This window comes from Danio rerio, chromosome 8 (assembly GCF_052040795.2).
Source record: "Danio rerio strain M-AB ecotype USA chromosome 8, GRCz13ab, whole genome shotgun sequence".
Classification (NCBI taxonomy): Eukaryota; Metazoa; Chordata; class Actinopteri; order Cypriniformes; family Danionidae; genus Danio; species Danio rerio.
The window spans coordinates 32,273,704-32,293,167 of record NC_141028.1 but is presented as its reverse complement, the minus strand read 5'-3'; the positions used below and the strand labels follow the sequence as shown (position 1 = coordinate 32,293,167).

Sequence of the window (19,464 nt, the reverse complement as noted above, 5' to 3'; positions counted from 1 at the left end):
GCATATTTTAATGAGTTTGGAGGAATCGATTTAGACTGAAGACTGGAGAACTGATGCTAAAAATTCCTATTTGATTACAACAAAAAACACCATCAAAACCAGAAAATGTAATTAAAAGGCAAAGCTTTTAGCTAGCTTACACTATAAGTAAGATATTATCAGGCTTTTTTTACAGAGCAATAATGGCAGCACTGTTGCCAGTAAGTCACTATAAGAGATAGTTGACTGCTGATGCCCCATTTCCATGTTTACTTCCTCCTCTCCAATGTATGAATGTGTCTCTTACATCTATTCAACACTTCAAAGTCACACAGCATGTACATAAATAAACATTAGAACAACATAAACCGTTTAAAGCATACCTTTTCATATTAAATCCTGAATTTAAAACTTGTTTTGGTTCTGTCACAATTTCATGTATGCACATTGCCACCCTTTATTTTGGGATAAAGGGGTATTTGTCCAAAGTTGGGCAAATTTTAGACCCAATCCAATGGCCAAAGCAAGCCCAATATTCAATGTCGATTTTTAGGCTATAATTGGACCAAATCCGACAGACCAAACAAAGAACGATTTTCATAGTTGATTATTGGAATAAAAGAATTGCATTATAGCCAACTAAATTCATGTGCGGTAACCATGGTATAATGGAATAATTGACTCAGGTCCACTGGATCATAAGAAAACAATGCACACTCCGATTCATGTCATTACCGCATCACCACCTCAGGGCGCAATATTTACCAATAATTAACTAGTTAACAGTTATCTGTTGATTAAGACCATGTAAATTTCTAACGAATTCTCATTATTTTTGTATTTACTAACTTTTAAATAAAACATTTAATATAAATAAATTTTGTTTCTTTTGTTCCCTGCTCACCCATTAAGCGACAAACCTGTCCTTTCCCGCCATGAAAGCAGTCCTCTGATTCCTGCAGCGGTCCATACAAATCAGATGTTGAGAAACCAAACCCGTTTTGCAAAGCATTAATGTCTAAAGGCAGTCCAGTGATCTCTGAAAGTGGTCCCTAATAAGACTTAAAAACATTAAACCTGTTTCAAACATGCAGTACTATGGGTCTGAACTGCTGAACGCTATACTGTACAGACATGAACTGAACATTTCCCTGATGTTTGGTGGGTTACATAAATTAGTGGCTCTTTGTCAATTATTCCTTAAGTAAACAGCCTCTCAATTCAAGAAATGTCTATTCCTAACATGCAAATCCTTCATTTATTAATTTCTTTGGCTTAGTCCCATATTTATCAGCTGAATCAATCAACCACCAACTATTTCAGCATATGTTTTACACAGCAGATGCCCTTCTAGCCACAACCCAGTACTGGGAAACACTCATACACTCTCACATTCACACACACTCATACACTATGGTCAATTAAGTTCATCCAATTCACCTATAGCGCATGTCTTTGGACTGTGGGGGAAACCGGAGCACCCGGAGGAAACATGAACATGAGGAGAACATGCAAACTCCACACAGAAAAGCCATGCGGTCCAGATAAGACTCAAACCCATGTAAATCAAAAATGTGAGAAGTTTTCAGATTTGTTTTTGAAAGGTCAAAAAGGAGACACCCGCTGAAAAAAAATGATGCCTAAGTTAACAAATACACATTGACATTCTCTTATCGGTCATTCAGTAAACTCAGACGTGTAAAATGTGTGGAAAAAACACCTTTGAAAAGAGCTTGTCCTCATAAAAAAATTTATGGAGACCCTCAGATTTTAAAGACGTGGTTTGGTAGATCTCCATGGTCTCTGTGTGGTTAGCGTCCTATTGTATGTTATTGAGAAAGCCTAAGGTTTCATGACTAGAGATGGTCACCTTCTGAACCTCTTTACTGCAATTCCAAACATTTTTCAGCACAGTCCTTCATTGCCTGGTGAGGAAGTGAGGGATTCATTGGGGAAAGAAGGGAATGCTCTGTGACCAATCTGAAACAGAGAATGCTTATATTCTTGTTTACAACCCCAACTGTACTCTTCTTTTTGACAGAGATTCTCAGTGTGGTCTTTTATTTGTGTAATCTTGATAATGATTTAAGGTACGGCCATTCATATGTACAAATCTAATTGTATATTTTGCAATGTTTGCCTATGAGACAAAAATACTATGAGTGTTACAAGTGGTTGCCCAGGTGTTGCTATATGGTAACAACTAGGGTATTCTTGATGGGTTGTGCTGTCTCAAAATATTTTTAAGATCTCTCTTCGGTGTGAGTCTATAAATTATTTATTAAAATGTTATAAACTATACTCAAAATAATATATTTTGCTGCTTGTTCAAGCTACTTATATAAAATGCACTGAAACAACACATTTTTCATCTTTGTTATATGCTTTTCAATTGTTTTATGTTCAATCTACTTACATTTTTAAGAAATAAGTTAACTTAATTCCTTCATGTTGTCCCAACACAAATCGATTGTGTGGAACCAAGCAATTCTTTACACTCTCAAAAATAACTCATTGGATGAACTTTTTTTAAGAGCAGGATTTTCATCAAATTAATTTGTTTGGCACCAACTAAAAACATATTTACACAATTGAATGCAATTGATTTGATCCGACATAATTTTATCAAATAAGAGTTTATTTGTATTTTTTATTTAACAAACACAAAGGTTTGATAATATCATCTATGTCTATTATGTGTTGTACATTTCGAAATCTCTTCGTTTTATTTGAAGTTATTCTAAAAGAACTAAGAGACGTTTTTAAGCATATTGGTTACACATACAGTTGATTGAGACTGATCTCAGAACTAATTTCAGGACAGTTATTACTCACCGAGCAAAGCAACAAACTGCATTTTTGCTGATTAAGCTGCCAACAGGCAAAGCATGGGTGCTTCTGCTAGGTGGTAATCTCAAAAATCAAAACAATACATGAAAGTCTCAAAGCAATACATGAAACACTTCTAAATCTTCAATCTGAAGTAAAGATTAAACTCTAACAAGTCTTTCTATTAACTTTAAACACCTAAGATTACGTTTATTGTCAAGATCACTTTTATTGACAACATTTTTTTTCAGTGCAGTGTGAATTAAAATTGCAGAGCTATTTGGTCAAAATTTCCAGCCTGATCTCATGAGGAAACATAACTATTTTACGTTTCGTCAGTTTAATAGCTAATTTGTATAAATTTGTACAAGTTCAGTTGTACGAAAATGTATTATTTAAAAAAGGAGACATGGTACCCAACCCCACCCTTAAACCCAACAGTCATTGGAGGATAAGCATATGTGCTAAATTGTATGAATGAGATCAAATGATTTAATGCGAATAAGCCACTAAATCAAAAAGTTACAAATTGCAGCGAGAGCGTGTTGAATTTTCTTGCTCATTCACTATTAACGATCAACTTGTTTTTGTGTGTGTGTGTGCGTGTGTTTGGAAATTGTCTCAAGAGCTCTAACATATGACAGTTAAAGTGTTTTCTGTTTCTGCAAAAGACAAAATGAAGTTTTGGAGGGTAAATTATGGATTTACTAGCTCATTATGTAAACTGTATTCATTTTAAGTGATGTTTATTTATAAACTAAGTTCGAGAGGATCACATGCTTACGATTGATTGCGGCTGGTCCTACTTTTTTCAATTTATGATTCACTAATCAGACAATTCCTAAGCACCTATAAATACTTAAGTTCCATATAACAGCCATCTTTGTTTTGAAGAATCCCCCCTTCCACCCCTACTCCTCCTTTCTTCCTAGATGGGTTGCATGGTGGCTCAGTGGTTAGCACTGTTGCCTTACAGCAAGAACGTCACTGGTTCTAGTCCTTACCAAGCCAGCCAACGTTTCTGTGTGGACTTTACACGTATTCCACCTGCTCACGTGGGTTTCCCCCGGTTCCCCGGTATCCTCCCACCATCCAAAAACATGCAACTTAAGTTAATTGACAAATCCAAATTGGCACCATAGACATGCTCCTAGTAAGTAGTTATCTCTTAAGAGCTATCTCTATCTGTTCATTAGCTACAGCAGAAGTTCTCAAGATCTACCTGAGCTCAAATCCCCCTCTTGCCCTAACTGTGCTAAGCGTGAACTCTTGAAACTATAAAAGTTACACAATCTACTGTTTCTTATTGTCTGCTTCATTAAAGACCAATGGAAAAGTGATAGTAAACCTCTAATTGAAAGGTTTGAGGTATAATTAATGACAACATTCATGTCAAAATATAATAGTAGTAAAAATACAAAAACATGTAAGGTTACAGATACCTTAATAAAAGATTTCAGTCGCTTTACAATAAGGTTTCATTAGTTCATGTATTTACTAATGTGAGCTAATTAAGAACAATACTTGTACAGCATTGATTAATCAGAATTCAAAATTTTCTAATGCATTAATAAAATCCAAATTCATGCTTGTTAACATTAGTTAATGCACCTTGAACATGAACTAACAGCGAATGATTGTATTTTCATTCACTAATGTAACTGACAAACAAATGTTGTAATAAATGTATTGTTCGTGTTAGTAAATGCATTAACTATTTATTCATTCATTTATTTTCTTGCCGGCTTAGTCCCTTTATTAATCCGGGGTCGACACAGCGGAATGAAGCGCCAATTTATCCAGCAAGTTTTTATGCAGCAGATGCCCTTCCAGCCACAACCCATCTCTGGGAAACATCCACACACACACATTCACACACACACTCATACACTGCGGACAATTTAGCCCATCCAAATCATCTGTACCGCATGTCTTTGGACTGTGGGGGAAACTGGAGCACCCAGAGGAAACCCATGCGCAAGCAGGGAGAACATGCAAACTCCACACAGAAACGCCAACTGAATCGAGGTTCGAATCAGCGATCCAGCGACCTTTTTGCTGTGAGGCGACAGCACTACCTACTGCGCCACTTCCTCACCCATGCATTAACTAACATTAACTAATACAACCTTATAGTAAAGTATTACCAAAATTTTTAATTTGCAAACGTAGTTTTATATCAGTTATGAGGTACAGCTGGAACATGCACAAGCATTAATGTGTGTTATTTTAACATCTTGGTTAGTTTTTATATTAAAACAACACTTTTAAGACACACAGCTGTCAGTCAAGACATAATTCAATACAATAATTAATTTACATCAATTAAAAAAACTAAACTTTGTTTTTTAAATCATCAGTCGTGAGAATTTTGTAATCCACTATTAAATTTTGTTATTTCACTATTAAATTGTTATGGGGTTTGTTAGCCCCTGTGATCTATTCAAATCGACTACCCTTTTGTTATCTTTGTGGCTCTTTTTGCCCCATTGATTTCCATTATAACAACATTTTTTCATTGCAAAGCCATGACACCAAATGATCATGCATTCTTCATTGTTAGGTTTTTTTCCTGTTGCGAAGACGTAAAACTTTTAATTTTTACTGTTGATCCTCAGTTTGCAGCACCAGCCCTTTAGATAGGCCTGTGCAAAAAACTTTCTGACTTTTATATGGAGTTCTATTGAGTAAAACAGCAAATTATAGCGTGCGTGCATAAATACAATTTTCATGTTTACTATGGTTTGAGAGCTGTGCTTGCTTATTTTTTAAATACCCATACATAACAAGCTAAGTCACTCTCTTACTCGCACATGCCCACACACACTATACTTCTTTTTTTTTTTTTTTGCACAGCAACTTATGATCAACAGTAAAAAATTGTCGTTTTACCTCTTCTCAACAGGGAAAACCAGCAACAATCAAGAACGCATAATAATATGGTGGTATGGATTTGCAATTAAAAAATCATTATTATGGGAGTCAATGGGACAAAAACAGACACAAACATTACAAAAGGATAGGAAATTTGCCCAGTGCGTTGTTGAATTTTTAAATAATTTTAAAGTATTTTCTCAAAAATAAGATCAGTCACACAAAATGAGTCCATTTGCTGAAACACAGAAAAAGTTGTGGCCAAATTAAGACTCAAAATCACCCAGAGTGGATTCCCCATCAGCACGTAAGGGTTAAATTGATCATAATAAAGTTTGAGATCTAACAAACAACTAAAATGTGCAGTTTTAGAACATCTTGCAGTGATCAGATCTTAGCCTATGTTCTAGAAGAGCTAATATGTCTATGTGTGTGTGTTGGGTGAGGGTGGATTATAAGGGCTGAAGGGGGGATTCAATCAGTGAAGCTGCAGTGAATGCTCGTTGATTAAAGTAAACGTATTGGCCTAACACAAACAAGCACGAGCCGAGAGTCTATGCCAAAACACAGATGAACTGACAGAGCAATCAGAGAGAAACAACTTGCAGCGCAAAATACGAGCAGATCCTCATTCATGACTGCACTCTCAACATCACAGTCCCGCTTCTCTCGCACGGCGCAGTCACACTAAATTAGCAAAAGCTCATGCAAGTTTCCAAACACTTCAAACAAATAGCTTAACAGTTCAGTGGCAAACAGTGCTGAGGAATATTGCTTGGCACTGAGAGACGTTCTCCTGATTGAATAAAGCTGCTTGTGAAAAGATGAATAATTATACTAGTGCTTGTACTTAACTGATGTCAGTTATAACTAGAGCTGAGTGATTTATCAAATGCTTAATACTGCGTAGGTTCATGATGCACTGATGCATGATTTCACAGTCCCTTTACAGAACAAACAGCCTGTACTGAGACATTTGAGTATACACTACCTGACAAAAGTCTTGTTGCCTATTTAAGTTTAAGTTGAACAAATAGTAACTTGACTTCTAGTTAAACATTTGACATCAGAAGTGGCTTATATGAAAGGCAAAGGCCTCTAGGTTGGGTGAAGTAGGACCGGTGGGTTACAAGTAAGGGTTCGTCTGGGATGAAGAGGAAGTTTATGAAGTGGGTGTAGCAGAGGCCAGCTAGTGCAGGTACAATCCCAGCTTGGAGCGGGTTGAGTGGTGTAGGACCGGTGGGGTTACATTGGTTGATAAATCCCTCAGATTTAATTTTCAACTTCTTGGCCAGACGCTGTGATTGTTACTTAACACATATCAAGCTGTCGATTAGTAAAAGAACAAAGTATTTTGATGTTACTTTTGTAGCACTGATGTAGGTAATAAAATGGGTAATTGAGTCTGTGGTTTTTCTCCCAAATAAAGCACTTCAGTCTTATACAACTGCTCCCTGCTTTGCATTGAGAACAACCGGCTAGATGTACATTATCCTTTACTTACCATATCCTAGCTCAGGGGTGCCCAATCCTGTTCCTAGAGATGCAGAGTTCAGCTCCAACCTTGATCAAATCTGACTTAGTTTAGTTGTGTTTGATTATGGTTGGGAGCGAAGTGGTGGCACAGTGGGTAGCACGATCGCCTCACAGCAAGAAGGTTGCTGGTTTGAGCCTCGACTGGGTCAGTTGGCATTTCTGTGTTTGCATATTCTCACCATGTTCGTGTGGGTTTCCTCCAGGTGCTCTGGTTTCCACCACAAATCTAAAGACATGCAGGTGAATTTGGTAAGCTTAAATTGGCCATGGTGTATGCATGTGATTAAGTGTGTATGGGTGTTTCCCAGCTGGAAGGGCATTAGCTGCATAAAACAAATGCTGGATAAGTTGGCGGTTCGTTCCGTTGTGGCGACCCCAGATTATTAAGGGACTAAGCCAAAAAGAAAATGAATGAATGAATGAATGATCAGGGTTGGAGCTGAAATCTGTAGGAAGGTATATCACCAGGAACAGGATCGGGCATGCCTGTCCAAGCCATTAATTTTATGTTTTAATGTTTTAATCTCTAGAGTTGCTAATATAAATGTAGTCTAATAATTCACCATCACTCTTACTGTACATTGAAGGTGTTGTATTATGAAAGTGAACCACTACAGCCACGCCTGTGCACATCCTATTAACATCTGACCAAAACCTTGACTCCCACATGTTTCCAGTTAGTACCAAAGATTCAACAAGAATTATGTGAGAGTGTTTCACACCCACGCCGAGCTCTGCACCGCTGATGGAGAACATGATGGCAGACTGCGCACATACTGTACCTCCACCCAGTGTCTCCAGCTAATGCTGGATATTTGGCACGCCGTGTGCTGTGGGTAAACGTCAGCACGTATATGAGGAACACTGCCGCCAGTGTGGTGTGGTCTCTCAGGTCCAAGGTTTCAAGCTGATTTCTCAGTAATTACACTGTTGGCTTTTGGCATGATGGCATTTGCCGCTGTTTCCTTTCCTTGGCTCAGTCCCGGTCATGTTTAGTCAAAGTGATTCACAGAATGACCGAGGGAGGGGACATGAGACCCATAAGACAGGACCAAATTTCCAGGCTGTTTGATATCTTCACATTTTGATGATTTTTACAATTTGTTCGTTCATTAAACAGCCGTATATACAAATTTGTTCATTATTTTGCCAAAATAATTGTATTAAGATGTGTTATGATTTTTTTAAATGAAATGATATTCCCTTTAGCAGAGTTTTAAACCAAAAAAATAATAATCACAAAAAATGCGTATAATAATAATAATAATAATAATAAGTGATATTATTATTCACAAAGGCGATGCAGTGGCACAGTAGGTAGTGCTGTCGCCTCACAGCAAGAAGGTCGCTGTGTTGCCGGTTCGAACCTCGACTCGCGAACCTCAGTTGGCGTTTCTGTGTGGAAGTTTGCATGTTCTCCCTGTGTTCCTGTGGGTTTGCTCTGGAAAATTATTATTCAAGAATGACCCATCAAGTCTGTGTGATGTTTAACAGCAGGAATGGTAATCAATGCAAAGAGTTTTGCGAAATGGAGTCCGAGGTCGAGAGTCAGTATTCTGGAGATTGTGAAGAGTTCTTCAGCAGCAGAAGTTTTCATAGTTGGGTAAACTTAGAGAGCAATGAATGACAAAAAAATTTACAATCCTTTTTAGTCAAATAATAAAAAACCCCATCAATAGTATTATCAAGGCAGCAAGGCTTTTAGAAAAAGTAAAAAAATAGTGTGAGACTGATACGTGCAGCCACAAGGGAGTACAGCGTCAAATTTCTCACTCAGCGTCTCACTCATAGACACTAAGAAACACCTCACATAAGTGGTCAATTGTTTTTTGTAATTTAAGGATATAATACATATGTAAATATATATAAATGTACTTACATTTTTTTATATCTAAATATTGAAAAGTTTCAAGGATTTAAGAAGCTGATGACCATTGAACACGTCATTAAAGTTTTGTGAGAAGGGTCCATCGGGGGAATGACAGAAGCCAGATATGTTACAACATGGGTAAGTTAACAGATGATTTTATCATGAACATCATCATCACAGAGCATTCATCATCCCCAGTACATTTAGCATCTGGCTTATATTTTAAAATCTTAGAATCATTCATAAATAGATCCATCATTAAAGCTTCAGGACACCCTGGAGAACTTTTTTTTTATATTAACAGATTTGTGTATGTTGAGCATCAGTTAAGACAATGTTAGCACCTGTCAGCTTTAATTGTGGGGAAAACTGGATAATTTTGAGCTTTTGTCAGCTAATTTCAGCTTCCGGGTTTAAAATGATTTTTGGGGCGGGATCAAAATCGGCGACGTAGCGCAGCACTGCAAGTGCAATGATGACGCCTCGGTTTCTCATTATTATTCATAGCAGAGTTTTCTTATCCTGTGAGAAGAGCCGGCTGCTTAATTATTCATGAGACCTGCCAGAGTCAAGCCCGAGCTGTGAGACACGGACCCACGCCACACAGTATTTAGCCGTTCATGAACGCTCATATGCGTTTGTTTTCATGATCCACGGGGTTTGTTGCATGTTTTCCCCCGTGATCTTGTCAGGGCCGATCATACAGCAAAGCTGTGTGTGTGCTGCAAGCATTTTTGTCGGGAGAGCAGCACGAGAATTAGAGAATGGCGGACGTTGTCTTTTATCAGGAGTTCGTTCACATTCAGACACATCACTGTGCTGATGTGTTTGCCTAAATCCTCCAGATTACTAGCAAGGCTAATGGTTAAAATGGACAGGTCAGGAGACCTGCTGCACAGAGTCTGCTGGATACGGGGATTGAGGGAGAAGTCCTCATTTATAGTGTTTACATGAACACACTTATCTTTATAATGATATAAATTGTGGTTATGTGTATATGAAATTACGAATAACAAATGTAGCAGGGCAGTAAATTACTGTTCATTTCTTTGCATTTTAACTTTGTAAACTATAAACTCATGCGTCTCCTCACGGTTTGTCTCATTTTGTGAGCTACCTTCGTTCGCTCACGTTCTCCCCTGCTGGCCACGCCCACTCCTGCCCGATGCTCGCGGAGCTCCACGCCCATTAATCATGCATCTTTTGAAAAAATGCTGAAGTAGACTTTAACTGAAAGTGGGGGGTGTCATGGCCCTTTAAGTGAAATTGACATTTGATTGCATAAAGCAGATATTTAAATATTGTTGAACAAGACAAATATACTTACAGCATACCATACTTTGGGTTTCAACATCAAATGACGTTGATTTGTTGGTTGATTCAATGTTGGAAAGTGACCAAAATCCTGATAGAGGTTATGTTGGTAACATCCACACAATTTCAGCTGTAAAATCATTAGATGTTGAAATGGTTGGACATTGATGTCTGCCTGATTTTGGATACAACGTCAATCTGACGTCATGTTGACATCCTGTGTCTGCTAGGCCTATAAACTTTTGCTTAAAAATCTGTTAAGAAACTAGACGTTTTATATAAGTTAATTTTATTCATAAACTAATTTCAAGAGCATTACATGCTTATGGTTGAGCATGGCTGGACCCGCATAAGCCAATACATGATTCTCCAATAGACTATTCCTACATCTCTATAAATAACCATAGTCTTCATAGTGAACTCTTGAATTGTATTTATTCTTTCTTGATAGATTGTGATTAATTGAAGAATGTCAAGATGACTAATGTCTTACTTTAAAAAGTTAATGAGGAAGGGGAAAAATACCATCATTAAGAGTCAAGGTGTGTATTATGCTTAAAATGTGCTTATAAAGGCAACAAAGTGGCACAGTAGGTAGTGCTGCCTCACAGCAAGAAGGTCGCTGGTTCGAGCCTCGGCTGGGTCAGTTGGCATTTCTGTGTATAGTTTGCATGTTCTGCCCGTGTTCTCATGGGTTTCCTCCAGGTGCTCTGGTTTCCCCGACAGTCCAAAGACATGCGGTAAAGGTGAATTGAGTAGGCTAAATTTTCTGTTGTGTATGAGTGTGTATGGATGTGTCTCAGAGATGGGTTGCAGCTGGAAGGGCATCCACTGCGTAAAACACATGCTGGATAAGTTGGTGGTTCATTCCACTGTGGCACTGGCAACCCCAGATTAGTAAAGGGACTAAGCCAAAAAAGAAAATGAATGAATGAATCTGCTTATAAATATGAATAATCAATTATGAGCAAATGGAATCCTTTTTTATGCATACAAGCCATTTTTCAATATTTATTTACATTTTTGTTGACTGGTATTTCTACCAGTGCATGCATCCATTTTGATATTGTTTCTTGTTGTATTCGGATATGACATAATTCCCAGCTCTGCAATATGAATGTAATGTAAGACATTTGTCAGACCAACAAGATCAGAAGTGAGCTGATTCCAACTATTGAACAATTCAAGAACATTTCTAATACACAGTGGCCCCAATGTGTATTTGTCTAAAAAAGCAACACTTAAAAATGTATTATATATGTGCAATTGCTTTTAACCAACTGGTCCCAAGGTTGATTTTAGTGGCTGAAGTCAGTTCCCCTCAGGTTCACACAGGTGTTGTAGCAGAGTTAGCACAGGTGTAGTTCATCACTTTAACTATGAACATGTTCTACTAACATCTGACAACCAGAAAGAGCCGGAATACTTTTTTTTGTCTTAAAGGGATAGTTCATCCAGACTGCAAAATAAATTACATACTTCTGAGACAATTATTTATAAATAAATATGTATTTATTGTGGGTAGTGCAGTGGGTAGCACAATCACCTCACACCAAGAAGGTCACTGGTTCGAGCACTGGTTGGGTCAGTTGATGTTTCTGAGTGGAGTTTGCATGTTCTTCCAGTGTTCGCCCGGGTTTCCTCCGTGTGCTCCAGTTTCCCCCACAGTCCAAGGCTGTAGTGTAAGTGTGTGGCTGTTTCCCAGTGTTGGGTTGTGGCTGGAAAACATAAAATGCGCTGGATAAGTTGGCAGTTCATTCCGCTGTGGCGACTCCTGATTAATAATGGGACAAAGCTGAAAAGAAAGTGGATGAATGACTGTATCTGTTATTTGTGTGTGTGTGTGTGTGTGTGTGTGTGTGTGTGTGTGTGTGTGTGTGTGTGTGTGTGTGTGTGTGTGTGTGTGTGTGTGTGTGTGTGTGTGTGTGTGTGTGTGTGTGTGTGATTTGTGTGTGTGTGTGTGTGTGTGTTATATTAAAGAAATGTCTTGAGTTTCACAATAAATAAATGATGACATGATTTTTATTTTTTTTTAATTGCTTGAATATTTTCTATATTTAATGTAATTGAATTATATAGAGTATTTTTTGATGTATTATTATTATTTTTTTTTTTTGCAGAAATTTACAATTGTTAAAAGTTGAGAAGTGACCCGTTGAGAATTGTTATTTTAGAATTGTGGATTTAACTTCAAATGTTACAAAATGTTTTAAATGACATCAGTAGTAACAATTAGTAACAATTCTAAAGGCTGATGAGGTCAAACTATCCCTTGACCATTTCAGTTTGCTTATAAGACATTACACTGAGAATTCCATTAAGTAAATAGAAGACATACTCGAGCATGTAAGCTTGTTTATCTTTTAGTTTGGTGTTTGATACACTTACAGTCCTTGTAGTACTTTTTTAATTTTTTTTTTTTTTTTGCATTAAGGAGTTTTATTCTTGGTCAGCAAATAGTATACAAAGAGTAAATGTGAACATTTTTATTTATTATAACATTAAAGTTAATAAAGGTGGCTCTGCAAAGTTGTGTTAGCTCACATTTTATTTACATAAAATATGTATACATAAAGTAAGTAATTATAATATGATAGAACACAAACATTATTTTTACTCAGGTTACATGTTTGATTTTGCATTAACACCTATAGGTTATGGACTATTTATTATTTTGATCATTTTCTTTCAACAGGCTGTGCTGTAGATTGCAACAAAGTCCTGTTCTGTTTTATCAGTCTGTTTTTGACACTTCGATTAGACATGACTTTACAGCATGAACCTTTACAGACTGTTTATTTAAGACTTGCACAACTAGTACATACTGATCTAAAATACTAGGGTGGAAAACAAAACAACTTTACAGTTCGTTCATTCATTCATTCATTCATTCAGCTTAGTCCCATTATTCATCAGGGGTCACCACAGTCGAATGAACCACCAACTTATCCAGGATATGTTTTATACAGCAGATGCCCTTTCAGCTGCAACCCAGGACTTAGACACACCCATTCATTCTTACATTCACACACATACACTACGGTCAATTTAGTTTATTCAATTCACATTTACCGCATGTGGGGGAAACCGGAGCACCTCGAGGAAACCAGGGTGAACATGCAAACTCCACACAGAAATGCCAAATGGCCCAGCTGGGACAAGAAACTGTGATTTTTTTTTTTTTTGCTGTAAGGCAACCGTGGCACCTTTTACAGCATATTACAACTGTAAAATAATAATAATAATAATAATAATAATAATAATAATAATAATAATAATTTTCCCAGAGATGGGTTGTGGCTGGAATGAATGAATAATAATTTTAAACTGTTGCTGATGACACTTTTTACATTAGAATTGTGATGTTAGTACCATAACAAAAATAATATATTTGTTGTGTTTGTGGGCATTATCTTGTGCATTGGCTGCAGTGTCATGAAGATCCAAGACATAAAACTCCACTTTAAAGCTCAACATAGGATAACAAGTACATAACAACACTATTCTAAACAAAAATTTGGTTATTTAAAAACAGATGAAAAATTGTGGAACATTTCCTATTTGTGAAAACTACTAGTTGGCGATATTAAGTTGTTAAGAGACAAATATAGAATGAACACATTATTCACATTCACTTAACAAACCACATTTCAATTCAGTTTTTAGTTAATATCAAATGCTGGCATATTGAAACAGATTTCTTTCCCAGTGATGGGTTGCGGCTGGAAAGGCATGCACTGCGTAAAACATATGATGGATAAGTTGGCAGTACATTCCGCTGTGGCGACCCCACATTAATAAAGGGACTAAGCTGAAAAGAAAATGGATGAATGAATAAAACATATTTCCGGGAAACACTCAAGCCACCAAATTGCTCATGTCATGTAAATTTAGGTTGAAAATAGTGATGTAAACCAAGGACATAGATATGGCATGGATGGAGGGGAAGTGTGCCCACCAAAATCTACCAGTTGCTGAAATGTCCCTACCAATAATTTAATTGACTTCAAAATAAAATATTGCTCCATCAACCCTACATATACGTCCTCAAAGCCAGATTCAGATTCAGTAAAATCGTGTAAATTAACTTTGCAGCATGTACGTGGTTCATTAATGGTTATTTGTATTATTAAGTGTTTATATTATTGTTTATTCTATATTATTAAGTACATTTTTCATGTTTTTAAAAGCACAATGCATGCGCTCTAGGGATGCATGTCCCCAATGCCAAGAGCGAATCTACACCCTTGATGTAAAAGTATCCTTTATGCCCAAACCCTTTTTGGGGTCACCAAAGGAACAAACAAGAGACAAAGTGAGAGTAAATAAGAGGTTGAGAGACTGAGTATGAGCACCTCAACACCTGTTTCTCGTTAGGTCTCTGTCCCTGTGCCAAAATAAAAAAAAGCACAAAAAAAAACAACGTACTGCCATTTATGAATGGACAAAACATTAGCGAATTTCTAATTATTTACAAACACAGGCCTCTCCTCGTTACTCTCTCCCCACCCTCAGCATCATCTCAAGCTGAAAAAGCTATAGTTCCCCCCTCCAACCATCCATTTATCCATCCATCCATCCATACATCCATCCCAGCCTTGTGAAATCAAATGCCCTAATTTTATTTGGATTAGCAGAATATTTTGTTCACACAACACTTTCAAATACACATGAAAGCATTTAACTTTTTTTTTTCCCCCTAAACCTTCACACTCACGGCTCTCTCCCTCGCCCTTTAGATGACGCATATGTTTCCATATATCGCTGCATATTTGTTGGCAAGGACAGACTAGTTAAACAAAAGAGGAAAGCTTTTTTTAGGGAGGCGACTTAGGGCTCTGCTGGGGTTGAAAAAAATCTTGCGTGGCAATGTAGCGTAGGTTTGTCATCTTTACAATAAACACATCTACATCACAGCAGTGTAAACATGTGGTTGGGATTGGAAAGCAGGCAGAGAGACATTGATTTCAGTGTAAGCATTACGAGAGATCTTGGCCTTGCCTTGTGCCTCACAATCACTGGGGTAGAAATGTAAATAGCAAAATAAATGATGCGAAATGAAATCAAAGTAAACAAAGTAATTGTTCACATGCCTCCTCCCTCAACTGCAGAGCCCCTTTGTATACCTATATGTGCCAAAATAGTTTGCCTTACTTATAACAGAATGATAAGGGGGGTTATATAGTGAATTGAAATGAAAACATAAGCTTTGTTTCTGAATCTGGAAAACTGTTTTGCTGAGAACTGTGCAAAGACATTCCAGTGGGCACCTTGATTTAAAACATAGGCTCATTCTGAAAACGTACCCATATATACAATTCTAGAGATCACAAGGCTCATTGTGAAAATGTCTGGTGGCCAGTAAGTGCAAAACAACATCACAATATGTGAAACACTTTTACGAAGCTCAGAACACATTTACATTTTGAAAAACATTTTTACATATCATAAGACACAATAACATACAGGAAACGATTTTATCAAAGACGAAACAAATTTAAATATTAGAAGAAAAAAAAACAAGATGCAAAAAACTTTTACCATTCCCGAAATAAATTCACAATGACTGGAAGTGATGTAGATTGTATCACTTACCGGAAGTGATGCGAGGAAAAGTGTTGTTGTTGTTGGTGGTGAGCGTGGTAAATTCATGTTGTGAAGTACATGGCGTAAATAAAGTTTATGGTGACCGAACACTGACTGTGATCGAGGGTTGTTATGCCATGAGCTGTCTAACACGGTTTTGCTTTACGTGTGGTTGATGTTTGGAGTTTCTAACAGACGCAGAATATACGGAAACACCAGACATACTGCATCAATGTGTTCAATATTTTAACGAGGGACGGTTGTACGTTGTAATCGTGGACATGATGTCAAGTCTACACGGTGTAAACATCTAATTGAGGACTCTTAAAATGTAAACTGAACTAAGCCGGTGTCACGATTTGACTAGTGTCTGTGTTAACTGGTGATCCTTTGCAGATGTACAGTAAACTATCCATGTTTGCAGATTGGCAGATTCGTCACTTTTTCACAGCAACAAAACATGCCCATACAAATTAAATATTCTTATTACTTGGTGTCAGTGTCATTGTAAACATTATTGATTTTATTATTTGTGTGGCAGAACAGTAACCAAAATTAATGTAAAGAAATAATTAATTTACACATCATCAATGGGATTCGAACCCAAGTCAAAAGGTTCAGCACGAGTAAAATTCAACCTGAGGAGGAGGATTTTTAATATCAGGTGCTGGATTAGATTTCAGAGGATCCACATCCGGAGTGTTCCGACACCAATTAAACCCTGTTCTCACGCTGATATTTTCTTAGAATAGCTCTAAATGACAAAATGATATTTTATTGCAGTTGGTCAAACCATGATTTTTATAGTTGTAGACTTAACCTGTGCCTTTGTACTCGTGTTAATTTGTGTCTACAAATTCACAGACTAGCTGATATTTTCTAGTGCATGGTACATTCCCTTTCCGTAAAAAATCTGTCATTGTAAATTTGTTTCGTGACTGGTATGGTAACCGATCCATGTTCGGTCACCATAAACTTTATTTACGCCATGTACTTCACAATACAAATTTACCGCGCTCACCACCAACGACAGCAACACTTTTCCCGGCATCACTTTCAGTGTGTGGTACATTCTACATCAACTGCGGTCATTGTAAATCAATGTAAATTTGTTTCAGGACTGGTAAAAGTGTTTTGCGTCTTGTTATTATTATTTTTTTTTCTGAAATGTAAATTTGTTTCGTCTGTGGTAAAATCGTTCGTCTTAGTGATAGGTAAAAATGTTTTTCAAAATGTAAATTTGTCTTGAGCTTTGTAAAAGTGTTTAACACTTTGTGATGTTGTTTTGCACTTCCTGACCACCGTAACATACCCCTATTTTTGGAGATCGCAAATTATGTAGCCAGAGGTACATATGGCAGCATTTTGTCTTTAAAATGAATGCTACCAGGCGGGATGACGCTGTTCTTTTTCACGCTTACAAGCTGACCACTTATCGCCATATGGACAGCTTTTCAGCTGTTACCAGTTTGTCCAGTGCCTCACCACGTATAGGCGTACTTTAAATACAGAGTGAAGTTGACCGTGACAATGCGGTTTGAGTCCAGTGAAGAACAGTTTCAGAAAGCGAGTGAAACAAACCAAAAACCCCCCCCCCCCAAAAAAAAAAAACAAGTAAATAACAGGGTGAGAATGTGGTAAAATTTTAAAATGTGATAATAATCAGGTGAGAGCTTTTCTTTTTTGGATTGCTTTTGAAAACACTGAGGTTGGATTTAGGGAAGTAAGTGCGTGGGTCGGTGGGTGCTTTTGAAAACACTTTCAGTTGGGTTTAGGGAAGGAGGAGGGTGGGCCTAGTCAATCGGTCAGTCAGTCAGTCGACAGTGGCCTCTGGCAGATTTGCGAATATAAAAACTTATAGCTCCTGGGAAGTATTCAAGACTGGTTCTTCAAGACGAAAATATTGAGTTGAGAAAAGTCTGGTTATTTATAGTGAGTTAAGGATCGTCTGATAGGATAATTCAGTATTTCTCAACTGGTGGGTCACGACCCAAAAGTGGGTCATAGGAACATTTTCAGTGGGTCACGGAGTGTGTGGTCAAAAAAACAACAATAGTTTAATTGAACTTATTTTGCTTATACTGGACTTTTATTTTGAAACGCATGTGTGAAAACCCTACCATTTGACATGTGAAATTTCATCTAATTATAGCAACAAATGTGTCGTAGCGCAAGTACGACCCCGAATATGTAAAGCTTGGATTCACATATTTTGACGACAAAAAAGACTTAAAGCCTCAGTTTTTCATATGTTGTGAGGTGCTCTCACAAGAGATTATGAAACCATGACAACATGTTTTATTAACAGTTCAGTTTAGTTCATGGTAACTGAACCTTTCCTTACCCTAACCACTGTTAACAGTATTTTGTCATTTTTACTTAGTAATATTTCTATAATTTGATACATTTTGTTAAATGACAGCAATAAAATGTTGTTTATTTGTAAGTCTTGGTGATTTTCTTATGATTTATCCGTCACTACTTGTGTATGTTAACAAATAAATACTAATTTATTATAATTCCTAAAATTGTATTATAGTTCCTAAAAATTTGGGCGGCGGCTTGATGACCATGTAAAAATGTGGGTTGTATGGCCAAACCAGTTGAGAATCGTATTTGATAATGTGGGACAACAAAAAAATGTTTGAAAGAAAAAAAATCTAAAAAACATTTTTAACACTTTGATACATATTTTGTTACTTGAATAGATCACAAACATAATTTGACAACAATTGGAAACATTGTCTTATTTATGACAGGTTTATGTCCTTAACATTAATCTAGTCAGAATCCTATGTTACTGACCTTGTCAAGTTGTCATCCAATTTTGATGAGAGCTTCTTGATTGAAGAGTGCCCTGCCCACCCTCTATGGAACACCCCAATGAAGTCATGTGATTTTACTCACATGAAGTCCATGCTAACACACAGAAGCTTAGGTGTCCCAGATTATCCAATGTCCCAGATTACCCAAATTCACCCTATATATATATATATATATATATATATATATATATATATATATATATATATATATATATATATATATATATATATATATATATATATATATATAGTATTTTTTATTTTATTTTTATTTTTTTACCAACAACACACAAGCCTTTTCTAAAAAAAGATCTCTGAAATTATGATTGCGAACTTCGTGGCAGAATTCACACAATTATTTTTACTTTTTATTTATAGTTAACTTACTTTAAATGGTAGCTATATTTCCTCAGTAATTGGCTCATTTCTTTTCTCATTCTACATAGCACAGTATGTTTATTTATTTATTTATTTGTTTATTGGATGAACACATTTGAATCTATTTGCATTATTATCCAATTTTTATTTAAAAAGTTCTCAACATTACACTCAAAATTCAAACAATTATTTTGTTAGCCTAATTGGTGTCCAGTGTGTGTGGCTTAATTGTAACACCCTGTTACAACCAACCCCGCTGTGTCATGTTTTCCT

At 36.7% G+C, this 19,464-nt stretch overlaps 1 long non-coding RNA gene across 1 annotated transcript; it reads right to left on the bottom strand.

The window, feature by feature from the left end:
* Positions 1 to 15,269: 15,269 nt before the first annotated feature.
* LOC141375525 (uncharacterized) lies at positions 15,270 to 18,513 on the bottom strand. Its single transcript, XR_015498098.1, has 3 exons — positions 16,940 to 18,513; positions 16,214 to 16,655; positions 15,270 to 16,176 (listed from the first exon to the last, which is right to left on the bottom strand). It is a non-coding gene; the product is annotated as an uncharacterized LOC141375525 (long non-coding RNA).
* Between the last annotated feature and the right edge of the window lie 951 nt (positions 18,514 to 19,464).